The sequence below is a fragment of the Balaenoptera borealis genome, assembly GCF_965194805.1.
Source record: "Balaenoptera borealis genome assembly, chromosome: X".
Classification (NCBI taxonomy): Eukaryota; Metazoa; Chordata; class Mammalia; order Artiodactyla; family Balaenopteridae; genus Balaenoptera; species Balaenoptera borealis.
The window spans coordinates 73,067,200-73,089,159 of record NC_138881.1 but is presented as its reverse complement, the minus strand read 5'-3'; the positions used below and the strand labels follow the sequence as shown (position 1 = coordinate 73,089,159).

The 21,960-nt window shown below is 35.8% G+C and overlaps 1 long non-coding RNA gene across 1 annotated transcript in view; it reads left to right on the top strand.

Moving 5' to 3' along the window:
• Window positions 1-19,583, top strand: part of LOC309620859 — a 233,394-nt gene extending 213,811 nt beyond the window's left edge. Inside the window, exon 2 of the long non-coding RNA XR_014239707.1 lies at window positions 15,912-19,583. This is a non-coding gene — a long non-coding RNA (uncharacterized lncRNA). The remainder of the gene's footprint in view (window positions 1-15,911) is intronic.
• The last annotated feature ends 2,377 nt before the right edge of the window (window positions 19,584-21,960 follow it).

Genomic DNA, 21,960 nt, shown 5'->3' with positions numbered 1-21,960 from the left:
TTTCCTTCTGTTGGTACATCCAGATATGCCATCACAATCATTGATACTGACATGGGATGTCTCTTGATGATCCCTACCTGGAATTCCTCTTCAAAACAGGTAATCTTTTTCCTTTCTAAATGTATTCTTGTTCCCTTTGGATTTCCAGATTTTATTAACTGTGACAAGGGTGCACGTTTTACCTCTCAGGAAACTAAACAGTGGGATCTCCAACATTTGGAACTTCCATTTAGGCTATCACCCTCAGGCTGCTGACCTCATTGAGCATCTTTTAGCAGTTTTCTGAAAGAAAAGCTACTTAAATTTTTTTCAGGTAGTCCTTGAAATGGATTGAACTCTTGTCCCAGGCCCTCATCTTGCTTAACTCTTGTCCCCTGGGCCTTCATACCCCACATACAAACTATTATACACTCTTCAAAATTCCATGTTTTGTCATCTCTGGCAATCCTCAAGCCTTTACCCTCTAAGATGATGTCCTTTTTATTTTATCCTCTGACTCCACTTCCCTCTTTTACTCTTATTTTTGATCATCATGTCATTTGCTTCATGCTGACAAACCAATTGAGAGTGGATAGTCCAATATGTTTCCCTCATAATTGAATGTCTCCCTGGCCAAAAGCACACCAAATTAGTGTGATATCATTTCTTTGGAAATCCTGACAATACTGAGGACTTTCCAAAAGAGTTCATCTCCCTGAATATACTGACTATAAGTGCTAGCTAATGAAATTAAATTCCCATACCAATTTAGAAGAAGTAGAAATCATTACCCCAGGAAAAATCAGTGGCAACATTTCGGTGTCTGAAAGAGGAAAAGAAACTCTCCACTTGGCAGATACAAACTATATTGGGAGATGAGAGCATGGTGAGAAAGCTATATGTTGTGGCCTTTCTTCACACTAAACGAGATAACCCATGACTTTCTCACAGAGAATACACACACTCCGCTATTAATCAACATACAAATAGCTCAGCCAGAAGGAACGCAACCCAAGTTCATCAAAAGTCAATGTCCTATATGACTATGGCTATTCTTATTGTTTTCTATAGCCTGGGTGATAGGGTTACTGGTAGACCCCTTGGTCATAACCATCAAACAGATATAATACTGGAACAAAATGCTCCAGATCACAATTGTGCCACTGGGTGGAAAATCAGGGAACATTGGAGAGCCCTGTTGGAAGGTCTCGGTCCAGCATGCCATTGAGTCTGGGCAGCAAAGTGTTTGAATCCCTTTATAGGCAGTGAGACCTCTGGAAAGAATGTTTAAATGACAATTGCTTCTCAATTTCTTTACACCAAATATTGCTACAAGCTAACTGGCCCTGTGATTCCCTGCACATAAAACCCACCTGGCTACAGGGACTATACTCCCATAATTTGCCAATTGCCCACACAGGTTGATCCCAGGAGCTCCTATGTAGCATCCATAAGATATCCCTTAGCCTAGAATATAAATGTTGCCCAGAATCTTTATGTGCTTTGAATGAGTTACTGGGGAATGTAAGGGCAACCACCATTCCATTGCTACATGGGACCCCAAAGACTCCAGAGCTCTTAACAGTTTGTTCCACTAGCAGCACGCATTGAATAGGCAGTTAAGTCTCTAGAGAAGCCTCCAAGTTTTAGCAGGCTAGCTTACCCTCAGGCCATGACCAATAACTCTACTGGACGGCAACATGGAAAGGTCATCTGTTCCATGGAAGGCACCACTCCAGAGAACCTAATCCGTGAGTGAGATAGACTCAACCCTGGAGAGGATACCGATTCAGATGATATTGTCCCATCCCAAGAATATGCTGCTGGAGATGTTTATGCCTCCTACAATATAGGTGATGCTTTAAGGACATATCACCACCTCAGAGACCTCCTCACTTGCTCATATAGCCCAAAATGTTAAACACTCCACAATATTACCCAAACCTTTGAAAAGATTCCCAGGGACCCCTAGATTACTGACCTGTTTTAATGGCTGGGCCCTTCAAATTTGGGACAATTGTTATGGATTGGATTTTAGATTGTTGCCTGTATAATTATTGTAGGATTTGCTACTATAATCTTAATCAGATGTGTACATTCTTGGTTACAATATGTCCCACTCCTGACTTTTAACATATCCACTACCTAGGTGTTAACGTCCCAACAATTAACTCTGATGCCTTGGTGTCACAGGGTGGATTGTTGTGTAAGTGCCTGCCCAGATATATATATATATATACCTCTAAGGAAAGTTAATCATAGACAAGAGTGCCAAGAATACACAATTGGGCAATAATAGTGCTGGGAAAACTAGAAATCCATATGGAAAAGAATGAAATTGAAACCTATTTAGACCATACACAAGAATCAACTGAAAACTGATTAAAGGCCTGAACAGAAGACCTAAAACTGTAGAACTCCTAGAAGAAAACATAGGAGAAAAGTCCCTTTACATTATTCTTGGCAATAATTTTTTGGATATATGACACCAAAAGCACTGGAAACTAAAGCAAAAATGAACAAATGAGATTACATTAAACTAAAACAATTCTGCACAACAAAGGAAACAACCAACAAAATGAAAAGGCAACCTGTAGAATGAAAGAAATTTTGCAAATCACATATCTGCTAAAGGGTTAACATCCAAATATATGTAGTGATGGATATTTTAACTTTATTCTGCTAATAATTTCACAATAAATACATATATCAATGCATTATGTTGTATACTGTGATTTTATACAACTTTATTTCTAAATTATACGTCAGTAAAGCTGGAAAAAGGATATAAAAATTCATACAACTCAATTGCAAAAAAAGCAATGAATGCAATTGAAAAATAAGCAGAGGTTCTGAATAGTTGATTTTGCAAAGAAGACATACAAATGGCCAACAGGTACATAAAAAGATGCTCAACATCACTAATCATCAGGGAAATACAAATCAACCTCACAAGAATATTACCTCACAAATGTTAGAATAGCTATTATCAAAATGATAAGAGATAACAAGTGTTGATGAGGGTGTGGCAATAAAGGTACCCTTGTACACTATTGGTGGGAAGGTAAACTGGTACAACCGTTATGGAAAACAACATGATGATTCCTCAAAAAATTTAAAATAGACCTATTGTATGATCTAGCAATCTCACTTCTGGGTATATGACCAAAGGAAATGAAACCAGTATCTTAAAGAGATATTGTACTTCCGTGTTTATTGTACTCCCATGTTCACTGCAGCATTATTCACAATAGCCAAGACATGAAATGACCTAAGTGTCCATAGATGAATAAATATATAAGAGAAATTTGGTTACATATATTCAATGGAATACAATTCAGCCATGAAAGAAGGAAATCTTGTCATTTGTGATGTGGTTGAACCTAGATGACATCATGCTAAGTAAAATAAGCCACATACAGAAAGATAAACGCTGTATAATCTCACTTTTATGTGGAATCTAAAAACTACACATAACAGGCTTCCCTGGTGGTGCAGTGGTTGAGAATCTGCCTGCCAATGCAGGGGACACGGGTTCGAGCCCTGGTTCGGGAAGATCCCACATGCCGCGGAGCAACTACACCCGTGAGCCACAATCACTGAGCCTGCGCGTCAGGAGCCTGTGCTCTGCAACAAGAGAGGCCACGATAGTGAGAGGCCCGCGCACCGCGATGAAGAGTGGCCCCCGCTTGCCACAACTAGAGAAAGCCCTTGCACAGAAACGAAGACCCAACACAGCCAAAAAAAAAAAAAAATACACATAACAAATCATCATGTTTTGCACCTTAAATATATACAATATTTATTCATAATGAACCTCTAGAAAGATGAAACAATAAAAATAAAAAATGTGACTTTTGCTATTCTTGAGGAAATCATGTATGATGGTTACTAAATCCATTGATGAAAGCTTGATGAGATTTTTAAAACAGATGAATCAGGCTGACAACTCCTACATATTGACCAGTTTTCACGTTACTAAAAGTGGAAAAGTAATATATTATGAGCCTCCTGATATGATGCAGTAGGAAGTATGCAGCTCTACCAATGAAATAGTCTAGGTCCCAAAGTATGAGTATATATCCTAAATACTCCTTTACACATCTGACTACCAGTTGTAAGGATACACTAGGGAAAAATAAATATTTACAAAGCACCGCAAGGAATTATTTAACCATATTCTGAATGTGAGAAATAATTTTTACTCAGAGAAATGTGTACTCAAAATATTTATGAATGACATGATATGATGTCTCCGATTTCTTTCAAAGTTATTCCAACATAAAAGGAAAATCCAGATGAAAAAATATTAATAAAATGTGGGTAATGGCTGAAGCTAAGTGATGGATGTGTGGGGTTCATCATATTGTTTTCTCTACTTTTATATGTATTTTAAAACTCCATGATTTAAAAGTTAAAAAGAAAGAAAATGAATGTAATAAAATATTTTTTTCTAACATATTTGATTAATTGTAAACTGATTTGTGAGGAAAGTTGTCTTCTTAATTTTTTTCACATAATTGATAAATTTCCTTTTAATAACCTCTTGGTTCATGGACTGTGTTGTACTGTACCTCTTAATTCTCAGATACTTAAGATTTTTGGTCAAAACTTTCATGTGTTCTTAACTTTATTGATTAAAATATGATAATTTGTCTTGCAAAAATCTCTTCTATTAAAAATGCCTTAAAATTTTATTTGAATTCAAGTATGTAACAAGTTTTTTATAAAAGGCCCATGTGTCTAGAAAAACAATACACATATGATCTGTCTAATATGAAGATTTTCTATATATCTTTGAATCAGGTCTATTATTTGCATTGTGTAGTTCTTTTGTAGCCATATATATCATAATCTACTACCTTTGTTCTTTTCTAGAAGAGGTGTATAATGTCCTCTTATAATAAACAAATGTATTTGTTTCAATACCATCTCCTTATGTTTCAGATTATTTTTCTTTACTTCACTGCTATGTTATTTTGACTTTTACATATTACTAACTATAATTTTATAAAAATAAACTGTTTATCATTATATAATATCCAGTTAATTTTCTGCTTTTTACCTTAAACTCTACATTGTCTAATACTAATATAACCATTTTAAAATTATTTTTCTGATTGTACTTTCCTAGTATTTCTTTCCCATTATTATCAATGTTTATCATGTTTGAAAATTGTTTTCCTGTATACTTCATATTTCCTTCTACCCAAATCCAATATTATATTTATCTTAATTAGAATATTCAGTCGTTTTAAAATTGATGCATAATTGACACATAACATTGTGTAATTTTAAGGTGTACAACTTGTTGATTTGACATATTTATATATTGCAGTACTTTTAGCATTGAAGTGTTAGCTAGCACCTCCATCACATCACATAATTATCATTTTATTTTCTCCTGAGAATATTTAAGAACTAGTTTTTGGCAACTTTGAATTATATAATACCATATTGTGGACTAAAATCACTAAATAGTTTATTAGATTTCCAGAACTTATTCATCTTCTAACTGTAAGTTTGTACCATTGGACCAACATCTACCCAATTCCCCCATCCTCCCAGCCACTGCTAACAACCTTACTACTTTATTTTTATGAGTTTGGCTTTTTTAGATTCAACATATAAGTGATGACATACCATATTTGTTTTACTCTGTCTGACTTATCTCACTTAGAATAAAGACCTCAAGTTCCATTCATATTGTTGCAATGGCAGAATGTTCTTTTTTCTCATGCCTGAATAGTATTCCATTGTACATATAAATACCACATCTTCTTTATCCATTCATCTATTGATGGACACAGGTTATTTCCACATCTTGGCTATTGTGAATAATGCTGCAATAAAGGGAGTGCAGGTGTCCCTTGGGTAACCTATTTTCACTTCCTTTGAATATATATCCAAAAGTGAGATTGCTGGACCATATGATAGTTTTATTTTTAATTTTTTAAGGAACTTCCATACTGTTCTCCATAGTGGCTGAACCAGTTTATAGTACCATTAACAGTGTACAGGATTCCCATTTCTCCACATTCTCACCAACATTTGTCATTTCTTATCTTCTTGATAATAGCCATTCTTATGGGTGTCAGGAGATATCTCATTGTGGTTTTAGTTTGCACTTCCCTGGCGATTATTGATGTTGAACACTTTTTCATGTACCTGTTGTCTATTTGGATGTCTTCTTTGGAGAAATGTCTGATTAGTTCCTCTGCCCATTTTTAAAATCAGATTTGGTTTGCTTGTTTGTTATTGACTTATATGAGTTCTTTATATATTTTGGATATTAACCAATTATTAGATACATGGTTTACAAATATTTTCTACAACTCCACATGTTGCCTTTTTATGTTGCTGATTGTTTCTATTGTTATGCAGAATCTTGTTAGTTTGATGTGGTCTCACTTGTTTTTTTCTTTTGTCACTTTTGCTTTGGCTGTCAAATCCAAAAAAAGCATTGCCAAGACTAATGTCAAAAATCTTCTTCCCTATGTTTTCTTCCAGGAGTTTTATGGTATTATATCTTATGTTTAAGTCTTTGATCTACTTTGAGTTAATTTTTTGAGTTGTGTAATATAGGGGTCCAATTTCATTTTTATCCATGTGTTATCCAGTTTTCCTGACACCATTTGTTGAAGAGACCATACTGCCCCCAATGGAAGTTCCTGGTTCTGCTATCAAATATTAGTTGACCATATACATGGGTATTTAGTTCTGAACTTTCTTTTCTATTCCATTGTTCTATGTATCTATTTTTAATGCCTGTACTGTACTCTTTTAAATATTATAGCTTTGTAGAATAGTTTGAAATCAGAAAGTGTAATGCCTCTGGATTTGTTGTTCTTTCTCGTGATTTCTTTGGCTATTTGGGGTCTTTCATCGTTCCATACAATATTTAGGATTTTTTTCTCTTTCTGTGAAAAATACCATTGGATTTTTGATAGAGGTTACATTGAATCTATAGATGGCTTTGGGTAGCATGGACATTTTAGTAATATTAGCTTTCAATCCACAAATGAAGTACATGCTTCTATTTGTTTGTTTCTCCTTTGATTTCTTTGGCAACACATTGTAGTTTTTATTGTATAGGTCTTTCACTTACTTAGTTAAATTTATTTGTAGATATTTTATTGTTTTTTATGTTAATGTGAATTAAATAGTTTTCTTTATCTCTTTTTCAGATTTTTCATTGTTGCTGTATAGAAAAGCAACTGATTTCTGTGTATTGAATTTTTTTTTCATTTTTTATTGAAATATATTTGATGTACAATATTACATAATATACAAGTGTACAACATAGTGATTCACAATTTTAAATGTTATACTCCTTTTTTACTTACTACAAAATTCTGGCTATATACTCCATGTTTTGCAGTACATCCTTATAGCTTATTTATTTTATACATAATAGTTGGTACCTCTTAATGCACTACCCCAATCTAACCCCTTCCCCCTTCCCTCTCTTCACTGGTGACCACTAATTTTTTCTCCATATCTGTGAGTCTTTCTTGTTATATTTAATAGATTGCTTTCTTTTTAGATTCCACATATAAGTTATATCACACAGTATTTGTCTTTCTCTGTCTGACTTATTTCATTTAGCATACCTTCCAAGTCCATTCAAGTTGTTGCAAATGGAAAATATTCATTCATTTTTATGGCTGAGTAGAGAGTACAGAAATAAATGCATCCACCTATGGTCAATTAATCTTTGACAAAGGAGACAGGAATATACAATGGAGAAAAGACAGTCTCTTCAATAAGTGGTGCTGGCGGAACTGGACAGCTACAAGTAAAAGAACAAAATTACAACATTCTCTAACACCATATACAAAACTAAACTAAAAAAAAAAAAAGCATAGGCAGAATACTCTGACATAAATCATAGCAATACCACCCCAGCCAAAACTTCTTCCAGCCATGTTGGCCCCAGTAACCACACCCCTCGTCACCTCCTCCCCTGCTGGCCTGCGTGGACACATGTGCTTTGGGGCAGCCTCAGGAGCAGACACTGCTGGGAGGAACACACACAAAGGTAGGGCTGAAACCACAGCTGATCCCAGGGACTGTACAACTAAGGAAGAAGAGCAGAAATCTCTCCTCATGGCTACAAGAACCATAGAGTTACACCTCCACTGATGGCTTCTTAAATTCAGTGCCTGTAGAACATCTCAAAGGACAACAAGTGCTCCTGCAGCTGCGATGGGTCTGGCTTTAGCAGCTGTGGGCTTTGTGGGCATGTTCCTGTGAGGGTTGAGTGATACCAGAGTCTGAGATGCCTCCATAGCTCACACAGCAGGTCCAGGTTCATGCCTACTGCAGTCCAGGGACCTGACCTCAGTGAATCTGTACCAGTGATCTGGTGAAGACAACACCTGAGAGTCATCAGGGCCAGTTGCTGGCATACCCACAGTTAAGGTGGGATCAAAAGCAGTGCCAATAACAGTGTACTTTGTGAGCCTGTACAACAGGTGAAAGGGGACAGAACAGAACACACTCACAGGTGAACATCTCCAGAGGAGGAATACTCAGAGGCTTCTCTCACTCTGAGAGTGATCTAATTCTGCCTTCCTCACAGCTAAGAAGCAGAATTCGGGGTCTCTACTTCAACAACTAGGGAGAACATCACGTTCCTGACAGTGCAGTGACAACCACAGAGCAAATGGGAGGCCCTGCTCAATGTTTACCTCACACAGCAGGGGACAGGTGCAAGAAGAAAGAGGAGCTACAATGCTGCAGCCTGCAGAAGGAAGACCACAGACACATAAGTTAGACAGAATGAGATGACAGAGAAATCTGTTGCAGACAAACGAGGAAGATAAACAAGAATAAGTAAATAAAGATGAGTTAGGCAATCTACCTGAAAAATAATTCAGAATAATGACAGTAAAGATGATCTAAGATCTCAAAAAAAGAATGGAGGCACAGATTGAGATGATACAAGAGATGTTTAACAAGGACCTAGAAAAACTAAAGAACAAACAAAGAGAGATAAATAATACAATAACTGAAAAGAAAAATACTCTAGAAAGGATCAATAGCAGAATAAGTGAGGCAGAATAACGGATGGGTGAGCTGAAAGACAGAATGGTGGAAATAACAGCCACACAGAATAAAAAAAAAAAAAAAAGAATGAATACCTCAATTGAGGTACCTCAAATGTACCTCTCAGAGACCTCTGGGACATAATTAAATACACCAACATTCAAATTATAGGGGTCCCAGAAGAAGAAGAGAAAGAGGAAGGGCCTGAGCAAATATTTGAAGAGATTATAGTCAAAAACTTCCTTTACATGGGAAGGGAAATAGTTACCCACTTCCAGGAAGCACAGAGAGTCCCATACAGGATAAACCCAAGGAGGAGCATGCCTAGAAACATATTAATCAAAGTAGCACAAATTAAATACAAATAAAAATATTAAAAGCAACCAAGGAAAAACAACAAATAAAATACAAGGGAATCCCGATAAGGTTATCAGCTGATTTTTCAGCAGAAACTCTGCAGGCCAGAACAATGTGGCATGATACGTTTAAAGTAAGGAAAAGGAAAAACCTACAGCCAAGAATATTCCAACCAGCAAGGCTATAATACAGATTCAATGGAGAAATCAAAAGTTTTACATAAAAGCAAAAGCTAAGAGATTTCAGCATTACTAAACCAGCTTTATGACAAAGGCTAAAGGAATTTCTCTAGGCAGGAAAAACAAGAGAAGAGAACAAAAGAGGAAGGGAAGAAAAAGGACTTATAATAACAAACTCAAAACAATTAAGAAAATGGCAATAGGAACATACATATCAATAATTACCTTAAATGAAATTGATTAAATGCTCCAACCAAAAGACATAGACTGGTTGAATGGATACAAAAGCAAAACCCCTATATATGCTGTCTACAAGAGACCCACTTCAGACCTAGGGACACATACAGACTGAAAGTGAGGGGATGGAAAATGATATTCCATGCAAATGGAAAGCAAAACAAAGCTGAAGTAGCAATACCCATATCAGACAAAATAGACTTTAAAATAAAGACTTTAAGGGAGACAAGAAAGGTCACTACATAACGACCAGGAAGATATAACAAGTGTAAATATATATGACCCCAACATAAGAGCATCTCAATGTATAAGGCAAATGCTAATAGCCATAAAAGAGGAAATTGACAGTAAAACCATACTAGTTGAGGACTTTAACTTCCCATTTAAATCAATAGACAGAGATCATTCAGACAGAAAATTAATAAGGAAACACAAGTCTTAAAGGACACATTAGACCCAATACACTTAATTGGTGTTTATATGGCATTCCATGCAAAAGCAGCAGAATACACTTTCTTCTCAAGTGCACATGGAACATTCTCCAGGATAGATCATATCTTGGGTAACAAATCAAGTCTTAATAAATTTAAGAAAATTGAAATCATATCAAGCATCTTTACTGACAGCAATACTATGAGATTATAAATCAATTACAGAAAAAAAACTGTAAAAAACACAAACATGGGGGGCTAAACAATCTATATATTTTTTTAAGTTTTATTTTTAAGACTTTATTTAATTTGTTACAATATTGCTTCTGTTTTATGTTTTGGTTTTTTGTCCATGAGTCATGTGGGATCCTAGTTCCCTGACCAGGTTTTGAACCGGCACCCCCTGCATTGGAAGGTAAAATCTTAACCACTGGACTGCCAGGGAAGTCCCCAAACAATATATTATTAAATAACCAAAGGATCATGGAATAAATCAAAGAGGAAATAAAAAGAAATACCTAGAGACAAATGACAACAAAAACACTTGGATCCAAAACCTGTGGGACACAGCAAAAGCAGTTCTAAGAGGGAAGATAAAGCAATAAAATTGTACCTCAAGAAGCCAGAAAAATCTCAAATAAGCAACCGAACCTTACCCTTAAAATAACTAAAGAAACAAGAACAAACAAAACCCAAACTTAGTAGAAGGAAAGAAATCATAAAGATTTCTGCAGAAATAAAAGAAATAGAGATGAAGAAAACAATAGTAAAGAACAAAGAAACTAAAAACTGGTTCTTTGAGAGGATAAACAAAACTGATAAACCTTTACCCAGACTCATCAAGAAAAAAAGAGAGAAAACTCAAATCAATAAAATTAGAAATGAAAAAGGAGAATTTACAAAGGACACCATAGAAATACAAAGGATCATAAGTGACAACTACAAGCAACTATATGCCAATAAAATGGACAACCTAGAAGAAAAGGACAAATTCCTAGAAAGGTACAACCTTCCAAAACTGAACCAGGAAGAAATAGAAAATATGAACAGACCAATCACAAGTAAGGAAATTGAAAGTGTGATTTAAAAACTCCCAACAAACAAAAGTCCAGAACCAGATGGCTTCACAGGCAAAATTCTATCAAATATTTAGAGAAGAGTTAACACCTTCTCTTCTGAAGCTCTTGCAAAAATGCAGAGGAAGGAACACTCCCAAGCTCATTCTATGAGGCCACCATCACCCTGATACCAAAACCAGACAAAGTTATCCAAAAAAAGAAAACTACCAGCCAAAATACCAATTAACATAGACGGAAAATCCTCAACAAAATATTAGCAAATCAAATCCAACAACACATTAAAATGATCACACACCATGATCAAGTGGGACTTATCACAGAGATGCAAGGATTCTTCAATATATGCAAATCAATGTGATACACTACATTGACAAATTGAAGAATAAAAACCATATGATCACCTCAAGAGATGCAGAAAAAACTTTTGACAAAGTTCATCACACTTTTATGATAAAAACTCTCCAGAAATGGGCTTGAGGGAAACTACCTCGACATAATAAAGACCATGTATGACAAACCTACATCTAACATTATACTCAATGGTGAAAAGCTGAAAGCATTTCCTATAAGATCAGGAATGAGACAAGGATGTCCACTGTCACCACTATTATTCAATGTAGTTTTGGAAGTCCTAGCGATGGCAATCAGAGAAGAAAAAGAAATAAAAGAATCCAAATTGGAAAAGAAGAAGTAAAACTGTCATTTTTTGCAGATGACATGGTACTATACATGGAAAATCCTAAACATGCTACCAAAAAACTACTAGAGTTTGTCAATGAATTTGGTAAAGTCGCAGGATACAAAATTAATACACAGAAATCACTTGCATCCCTATATACTAACAATGAAAAATCAGAAAGAGAAATTGAGAAAACAATCACATTTACCGTCACATCAAAAACAATAAAATACCTAGGAATAAACCTACCTAAGGAGGCAAAAGACCTGTACTCAGAAAACTATAAGGTACTGATGGAAGAAATCAAAGATGACACAAACAAATGGTGAGATGTGCCATGTTCTTGGATTGGAAGAATCAGTATTGTGAAAATGACTATATTACCCAAAGCAATCTACAGATTCAATGCAATCCTTATCAAATTACCAAGGGAAGTTTTCACAGTATTAGAACAAATAATTTTTATGGAAACACAAAAGACCCCAGAATACCAAAGCAATCTTGAGAAAGAAGAACTGAGCTGGAGGAATCAGGCTCCCTGACTTCAGATTATACTACAAAGCTACCATCAACAAAACTGTATGGTACTGGCACAAAATCAAAAATATAGATCAATGGATTAGGATTGAAAGTCCAGTAATAATCCCACACACCTATGATAACCTAACCTATGACAAAGGAGACAAGAATATACAGTGGAGAAAAGACAGCCTCTTCAATAAGTGGTGTTGGCAAAACTGGACAGTTACATGTAAAAGAATGAAATTAGAACACTCCCTAACACCATACACAAAAATAAACTCAAAATGGATTAAAGACCTAAATGTAAAGCTGGATACTATAAAAACCTTAGAGGGAAACATAGGCAGAACATTCTTTTAAATGAATGGGACCTAATTAAACTTAAAAGCTTTTGCACAGCAAAGGAAACCATAAACAAGATGAAAAGACAACCCTCAGAATGGGAGAAAATATTTACAAATGAAGCAATTGACAAGGGATTAATCTCCAAAATATACAAACAGCTCATGCAGCTCAATATCAAAAAAACAAACAACTGAATCCAAAAAATGGGCAGAAGACCTAAGTAGACATTTCTCCAAAGAAGACATACAGATGGCAAAAAAAAAGAAACACATAAAAAGATGCTTAACATCACTAATTTTGAGAGAAATACAAATCAAAACTACAGTGATGTATCACCTCACACTGGTCAGAATGGCCATAATCAAAAAATCTACAAACAATAAATGTTGGAGAAGGTGTGGAGAAAAGGGACCCCTTCTACACTGTTGGTGGGAATGTAAATTGGTAGAGCCACTATGGAGAACAGTAAGGAAGATCATTGAAAACCTATAAATAGAGCTACCATATGACCCAGTAATCCCATTCCTGGGCATATATCCGGAGAAAACCATAATTCAAAAGGATGCATGCACCCCGACGTTCATTGCAGCACTATTTACAATAACCAGGACATGGAAGCAAGCTAAATGTCCATCGACAGAGGATTTGATAAAGAAGATGTGGTACATATATACAATGGAATATTACTCAGCCATATAAAGGAATGAAATAATGTCATTTGCAGTGACATGGATAGACCTAGAGATTATCATAATAAGTGATGTAAGTCACACAGAGAAAGACAAATATCGTATAATATTGCTTACATGTGGAATCTAGAAAATGGTACAGATGAACTTACTTGCAAAGCATAAATGGTGTCACAGATGTAGAAAACTAACATAGTTTCCAAGGGGGGAAGAGGGGAGTGACATGAATTGGCAGGTTGAGATTGACATATAAACACTACTATATATAAAATAGATAACTAATGAGAACCTAGTGTATAGCAGAGGGAACTCTACTCAGTGCTCTGTGGTGACCTAAATGGGAAGGAAACCTTAAAAAGAGTGGATATATGTATTTGTATAACTGATTCACTTTGCTGTACAGCAGAAACTAACTCAGCATTGTAAAGCAAGTATACTCCAATAAAAATTAATTAAAAAAATAAAAATAAATCATAATATTTTTTTGATCTGTCTCCTAAAGCAAATGAAATAAAAGCAAAAACACACAAGTGAGACCTAATTGACTTAAAAGCTTTTGCACAGCAAAGGTAACCATTGACAAAATGGAAAGGCAACCTACTAAATGGGAGAAAGTTTTTGCTAATGATATGACCAGTAAGGTGTTAATATCCAAAATATATAAGAAAGCTCATACCACTCCACATCAGAAAAACAAACAATCTGGTTAAGGAATGTGCAGAAGACCTGAATAGACATTTTTCCAAAGAAGTCATACAGATGGCCAACAGGCAAATGAATAGATGCTCAATATCATTAATCCTCAAAGAAACGCCAATTAAAACCAAGAGATATCATTTCACACCTGTCAGAATGACTATCAAAAAAAAGAACACAAATAACAAATGTATGTTGGTGAGGATGTGGAGAAAAGGGAACCCTCCTACACTTTTGGTGGGAATGTAAATTGATGCAGTTACTGTAGAAAATGTATGGCAGTTTCTCAGAAAACTAAAAATAGAACTACGATATGACCCAGCAATTCCACTCTTTGGTATTTATCTGAAAAAAAAAAATACTAACACACTAATTTGAAAATATACATGCACCACAATGTTCATAGCAGCATTATTTACATTTGCGAAGATATTATAGCAACCTAAGTGTCCATCAACAGAAGAATGGATAAAAAAGATGTGGTATACATATACAATGTAATACTTCTCAGCCATAAAAAAGAATGCATTTTTGCCATTTGCAACAACATGGATGGACTTGGAAGGTATTATGCTAAGTGTGTATTGATTTTATACCCTGCAACTTTACTGAATTTATTGATTAAACAGTTTTCAAGTTGAGTCTTTGGGAATTCCAATATCAGCAGCAAAAAATTATTTTACTTCTTCCTTTCTGATTTGGAAACCTTTTATTTCTTTGCCTTGCCTGATTGCTCTAGATAAGAGAGGAGAGAGTGAACACTATTCTCTTATTCCTGATCTTAAAGGAAAAACTTTCATTTTTATCTATGTTGTGTATGATATTAGCTGTGGATTTGTCATATATGGCCTTTATTACGCTGGGTATGTTCCTTCTATACGCAGTCTGTGAAGGGTTTCTATCATGAAGGGGTGTTGAATTTGTCAAATGCTTTTTATGCCTCTTTTGAGATGATTATATGATTTTTATCTTTTATTATGTTAATGTCATATATCACATTTATTGATTTTTGTATGCTGAACCATTTTTGCATCACAGGAATAAATCCCACTTGGTCATGGTATATAATCCTTCTATGAATTCTTGAATTCAGTTTACTAATATTTTGTTGAAAATTTTGCTTCTATATTAATCAGGGATACTGGTCTAGACCTGCTTATATTTAGTGCAGCTAATAAAAAAAGTTTAATTTGTTTCATACTATTTTTGTAAAAATGTACAAGATTATAATTCTATTAACCCTTTCCATATTTTGTATTATGTTGGTCAACGATTGTACTTTTGTATATGTTCTAAATCCCACAATACATTATCATTTTTTCTTTAAGCCGTAAGTTGTTTGCTTTTTGTTAGATTTATAGATGCATATTTTACATGTAGAAAAATTTACCATTTTATGATGTACTATTTGGTGACTTGACAAATACACACAATTATGTAATCACCTTCACAGTCAGAAATTCCTGTCATGCCCTTGTTAAATCAGTCTCCCCCCCCACTACTCCCAAGCCCTTAGTACCAATGATCTTACTTCTGTCCCTGTAGTGTTATTTATAGTGAGGTGGATGGACATAGAGTCTGTCATACAGAGTGAAGTAAGTCAGAAAGAGAAAAACAAATACCATATGCTAACACACATATATGGAATCTAAAAAAAAAAAAAAAAGTTATGAAGAACCTAGGGGCAAGACGGGAATAAAGACGCAGACCTACTAGAGAATGGACTTGAGGATACGGGGAGGGGGAAGTGTAAGCTGGGACAAAGTGAGAGAGCGGCATGGACATACATACACTACCAAACGTAAAATAGATAGCTAGTGGGAAGCAGCCACATAGCACAGGGAGATCAGCTCGGTGCTTTGTGACCACCTAGAGGGGTGGGATAGGGAGGGTGGGAGGGAGAGGCAAGAGGGAGGAGATATGGGGATATATGTATATGTATAACTGATTCACTTCATTGTAAAACAGAAGCTAACACACCATTCTAAAGCAATTATACTCCGATAAAGATGTTAAAAAATAAAATAGAAAAAAAAAATCTTCAGGAGTTCCTTTAGTAATTTTTTAACACAGAATTCCCTCATATTCATGATTCTGCTTATTATGTTTGGGTGCATGGATAATGTCTACTTCCAACCATAGAAATATGGCATGTTCATAGGAAATTCTTCACAGTAAGATTGATCCTTTATAGTTAATTCACCTTTATTTACATGTAATCTGAGTAAATTTTTCTTCAATGGAAAACGCTCTTGAAACACCTGCATGTGTTTCTAGCCTATGTCAGAGGGACAGCCTGAGTACTTGTCTCAACTAGCATTTGAATATCTGTACTTTACAATTACTTTTTGTAATTATTAATTCCAAGAAACTCTGGTGAAGAACAATGGTTTAAAATATATTAGCATTTAAATAAATAAACAGATTATTGGAAAAATATCTAACAAAGTTTTATGGATCTTAGACATTAAAACTTTAGACTGAGTGAAATAGTGACTGATATTATTCCCAAGAACCTGTACAGAAATTGTTTTTTCATGCTTAAAAAAATAAAAGAACAAAAATACAAAATAAATAAATAAATAACTTAAAATACCTGTTTTAAAGTATTTGCTAATTGCAACATTTAGCTTATTTTGAGTACCTCTATTGTTCATTTCTCTTAATTATATGTCACATTTTCATGCAGATTAACATGTTTCAAAATTTATTTTTAAATAATGGACATTATGGATGAATTGTGGAGATTACAATTCCAGTTATCCTACTCTGAAGAGTACAGGCATACCTCGTTTTATTGCACTTCACTTTATTGCACTTCACAGATACTACCTTTTTTACTTGTTGAATGTTTGTGGCAACCCTGCACGGAGTAAGTCTATTGGCACCATTTTCCCAACAACATTATTTTAAAATAAGTTATGCACATTTTTTTAGCCATAATGCTACTACACTTTCAATAAATTTTAGTACAGTGTAAACATAACTTTTATGTGAACTGGGAAAGCAAAATATTTGTGTGACTTGCTTTATTCAGATGGTCTGGATTTGAACCCACAATATCTCCAAGTTATACCTATATCGAATTTTTAATACTTCTATATTTTGTTATTAATTTTGTATTGCTTTTAAATTATTTCTCCTTCTTAAATTTATTTTCATGCTTTAGTCAACTTCCTTTTTATTCTTTTTTTTTCTCTTGGAATTTGTACTATGCTTTTCTATCCCATTAATAATAATTATACTTTTCTATGAACTTATGATCAGACACACATTTCCCAACAAATTAACTACTTTTTCTTTCACTGATATGTAGTTTTTCAACTTGATGTGTTTTCTAACTACTTCCTCATGCAGTCTGAGGTAGAAGAGCTTCTGGGCCTACTCATTCTATTTTATAAAAGAAGCTTACCCTTTATGGATTTTACATGTTGTGCACTTGTGTGAGTTATTGGTTGAAGAATTAAACTAGTGAAAAAAAAAATTAAAAACCAAACATTTGTCAATTGCCTTTCTTTTGTAACTGAATAAACAGGTTCAGGGTACTTAAATTACTTTATATTTTCATATGGTAGAGAAGCTAAATCCTAGAACCTAGGGTTTGTGATGTTCTAACTCTGTACTATATTTCTTTCAATATAGCACACTGGATTTCATTAAAGTGAACTAAATTCAGTGAAATATAAGAAGGAGCATACTCATGCATTATATAGTGTACACAAATTAGTAACAATTCAAAAGCTACCATTTCAGCATCCTAGGGCTCAAGTGAACATTTGTGACTACGAAACACTGTTAACTGTAAGCTAACACTTTTCCTTCATGTATTTTGGATCATTGACTTTCTAAGAAGTCTCTAAAGTGTAGTTGTACTGCACTTGAATTTTAGCAACTTTTGAAACACCCACACTACCTCCTTCTGAATATGCGAAGGTCAGTTCTAAGCAAGCATTGCAATCCTTGTTTTATAAAATATTAACAAATATTTTATTAGTTCTAGATTAAATTGCCTTCTTTTTACTCTTCAGATAGATGGATGAATGTGTCCTATAGTACAGTCAAAAACTACTTATTTATGTAAAAATAAAAAAGCAGTTGCTGCAGTTGAGCAGTTGCAGATCAAAAGTGCTCATATAGCCATCTAACTCCTTAAATAATATTTTTTAAAGATTTTTACTTTAGATACCAGCTTTATAAATGTGAATTTCTTGCCTATTTGCCTTTTTTGTTTGTTTGTTTCTTCTCCTTCTGTAAACATATCCCCAGTTTCACAGCAGGTTCAAACACAGATGGCTGCCTTACTGTGACAGAAGCAAAAATGCTACATTAATGTTTAATGGGATTAAAAATCCTCTTGGCAGCAGTGGCATATGTTACCAGTTATTTGTTGCACTGGAAGCTACCCTGCTGTTTTAAAACATGGACTCATTTTACATGCTTTATTCACAGCAGTATAAAATGTCAAATTTGTTGGGATAAGTTTTAAATTACTTTAAAAAAACCTAGTCACTAAGAAGACAATTATTTTATACTATCTGTATGTCTTTTATACTATCTGCATGTCTAATAAAATGATTACTATGTCATTTCTGGTTAAAAGAAGCCTGTATTTGCTCTGTATTCAAGCAGACTTATGTGAATAGCAGAGGGTGCCCCAGAGATAGTCAGTGATTTTAGTATCTTTTATACATGATTTTACATGATTGACACTATGAGTACATCAGCCTGCTGTATAATGGAAGTATTTTCAGAGTGCAAAATAGAATGCTCTAAACCTTACCTTTACAAAGAAATGGTGAGCAAAGTGTCTTTAATACCTTCTTAGCAGCAACTATTTGACAATATTTACTAAGAAAATTCTACAACCCATATGATCAATCTATTAACATTGTGCTGCATAATATCATCCTTTGAAAGTGTCTATCCTCCTATGAATTTTTGATAATGATTAGTGTTTAGCAAGTGAGATATTGTTAACTCAGTGAGATATTTCACATCAACAAAATGTAAAGAAAACTTTGGAAAATTGAAAATTTGATTTTAATCAATTTTGCTTTAACAATCTAGATCTTTGTTTCTCTCACTGTTTCACCAATGTTTAGGTGGAATGTTTTCAGTTCCCATGCTGTTGATCTTGGTTACCAGCTGTTATTTTAGTTGTTTATTATCTTAAGAAAGCAGAAGGCAATTTATAAAAATGTATAAGACTTCTGCTTCTGGCCAAAATGGAGTAACAAGGTAATCCTTCTACCTATAAGTATTACAAACAAAATAGTACCATGCATGCACTGGACTACTTTCTGGAGAAAGTTTCCAGTCCACTGCACAGGGATGAAAAACCAGACCAAGACTGACAATTTCTCTGAGATAACGGTAAGGAGCTGGGAATATGTGTGAGCCAAAGTAGCTAGAGTTCACAGTTCAGAGTATTAAGAAGATTGAAATGTACATAAAGAGAAATCTAGAGATCTATAGAGATTCTCTATTAAGTATTCAGTTGAGTACTGACCAATGCATGTGTGTAAGGAAACTACCCAAGCCCAAGGAAAGAACAACAAAAGGATTAGAGAAACCTCTGCATGGAGCTCACACAGGTCTTAAAATAGTTTCTGTTACCACTAGCCAGATTGGAAAGGCTCATAATTCAGGGACATCAGGTGAAGTACTAGGAAGTGTTGTTAACCAGTTGTAGAGAAGACCTGTTATGTACAGAGGGACAAAGATAAGATGACAACAGATTGTTCATTGAAAACAGTGTGTGAGCAAATGGAGATGGCAGAGTAGAAAGATCCGGAGCTCATCTTCACTAATAGGCACACAAAAATCACAACTATCTGCAGAACAACCATTGACCAAAAAGACTGGAACCCACCACAAAGATCTTTTATAACTAAAGACATAAATAATAGATTACAACAAGATGGGTAGGAGGGGCAGACTCACATTATAGTCAAGTCCAGTACCTCTGGGTGGGCAACACTCAAGCTGGTAAATGATTACATTGCAGAGGCTCTCCCAAAGAGGTGAGAGATCTGAGCCCCATGTCAGATTCCCCAGCCTGGGGCTCTTGTACAAGGAAGATGAGCCACAGAGTATTTGGCTTTGGAGGTGAGCAGGGTTTATGTTGGGAGACCCAGAGGACTGGGGGAAATAGAGACTTCACTCTTAAAAGGAGCAGACAAAATCTCACATGCTCTGGGACCAAGAGCAGAAGCAGTAATTTGAGAGGAGCCCGGGTAAGACCTCCTTGCTTATATTGGAGAGTCTTCTGGAAAGGCAGGAGGCAACTGCAGCTCACCTTGGGAATATACACACTGGTGGAAGCCATTTTTTGGAGCTCTTTCTGACATGTGTACACTAGTGCTGGCAAGCGCCATTGTGTAATCCTTCTTGCTCATTAGCACCAAGACCTGGCCCCACCCGACAGCCTGTAGGTGCCAGTGCTGGGAGACATTGAGCCAAGCAACTAACTGGGTGGGGACACACCCCCACCCATCAGCACACAGGCTACCTTAAGACCCCCTGAGCCCAGAGCCACCTCTGGACATGACCCTGCCCACCAGAGGGCTCAGGACACAGCTACAATCACTGGTGGGCTGGCACCAGCCCTAGAATCTTCTGGGTCATGGCCTTCCTTCCAGGGAGCCTACTCTAGCCTCTGGACCAGGCTAACTCACCAGGGACAGATACCAGACTCAAGAAACCACAATCCTACAGCCTGCAGATCTAGCCTACCCATCGGCAGGCCAGACCCTGCCCTGGGACCATCTGAGCTTTGACCCTGACCACTAGTAGGCCAACACATGCTTCAAGACACCCCAGACCATGTTCCTAAATGTGTCAGGAACCTCCCCTCCCCAGTGATCCAACACAAGCTCTGGGACCCCTGGGTCCTGCAACCAGACTCCACAAAACAGCTCTGTCCACCAGTGGACCAGCACTAACCCCAGCACCTGGCTTCACCCATTAGTGGGTAGTCAACAACCTTGGAGTTTTCTGGACCCTGACTCTGCCCACTAGTGAGCCAGCATAATCTTCCTGGGTTCTGCAGTCAGCTGCCTTGTGACCCAGTCCTGCTAACCAGCAGATCGCCACCTCCACACAAGGCAGGGTCTGGCTACCAACTGAACCAGAGACCAACCAAACCTACCAGACCTCCTCATAGTGAGTACGCCAAAACAGAAGGACACACATAGCCCTTATAGAGAGAAGCCCTAGCACATATATCTCAGGTGATAACAGTGTAGTGTGCTGCTGGGACACACAGGATGTCTCCTACAAAAGACCACTTCTCCAAGGTCAGGAAATGTAACCAACTTACTAGATGCATAAAAATAAAAAGCAGCATCTTAGGCAAAATGAGGTAACAGAGGAACATGTTCCAGAAAAAAGAAAAAGATAGAACACCAGAAGAAGAATGAAGTGTCTGGAGATAGGCAATACACCCAAGAAGGAGTTCAGGGTAGTGGTTGTAAAGATGATCAAAGAGCTCAGGAAAAGAATGAGTGCACAGAGTAAGAAGTTAGAAGTTTTTAACAAAGAGTTAGAAAATATAAACAACCAAACAAAGATGAAAAATACAATAACTGCAATGAAAAATACACTAGAAGGAATCAACAGTAAACTAAATGATACAGAGGAGTAGATCAGTGACCTAGAAGATGGAGTAGTGGAAATCACTGATGCTGAACAGAAAAAAGAAACACAGAATGAAAA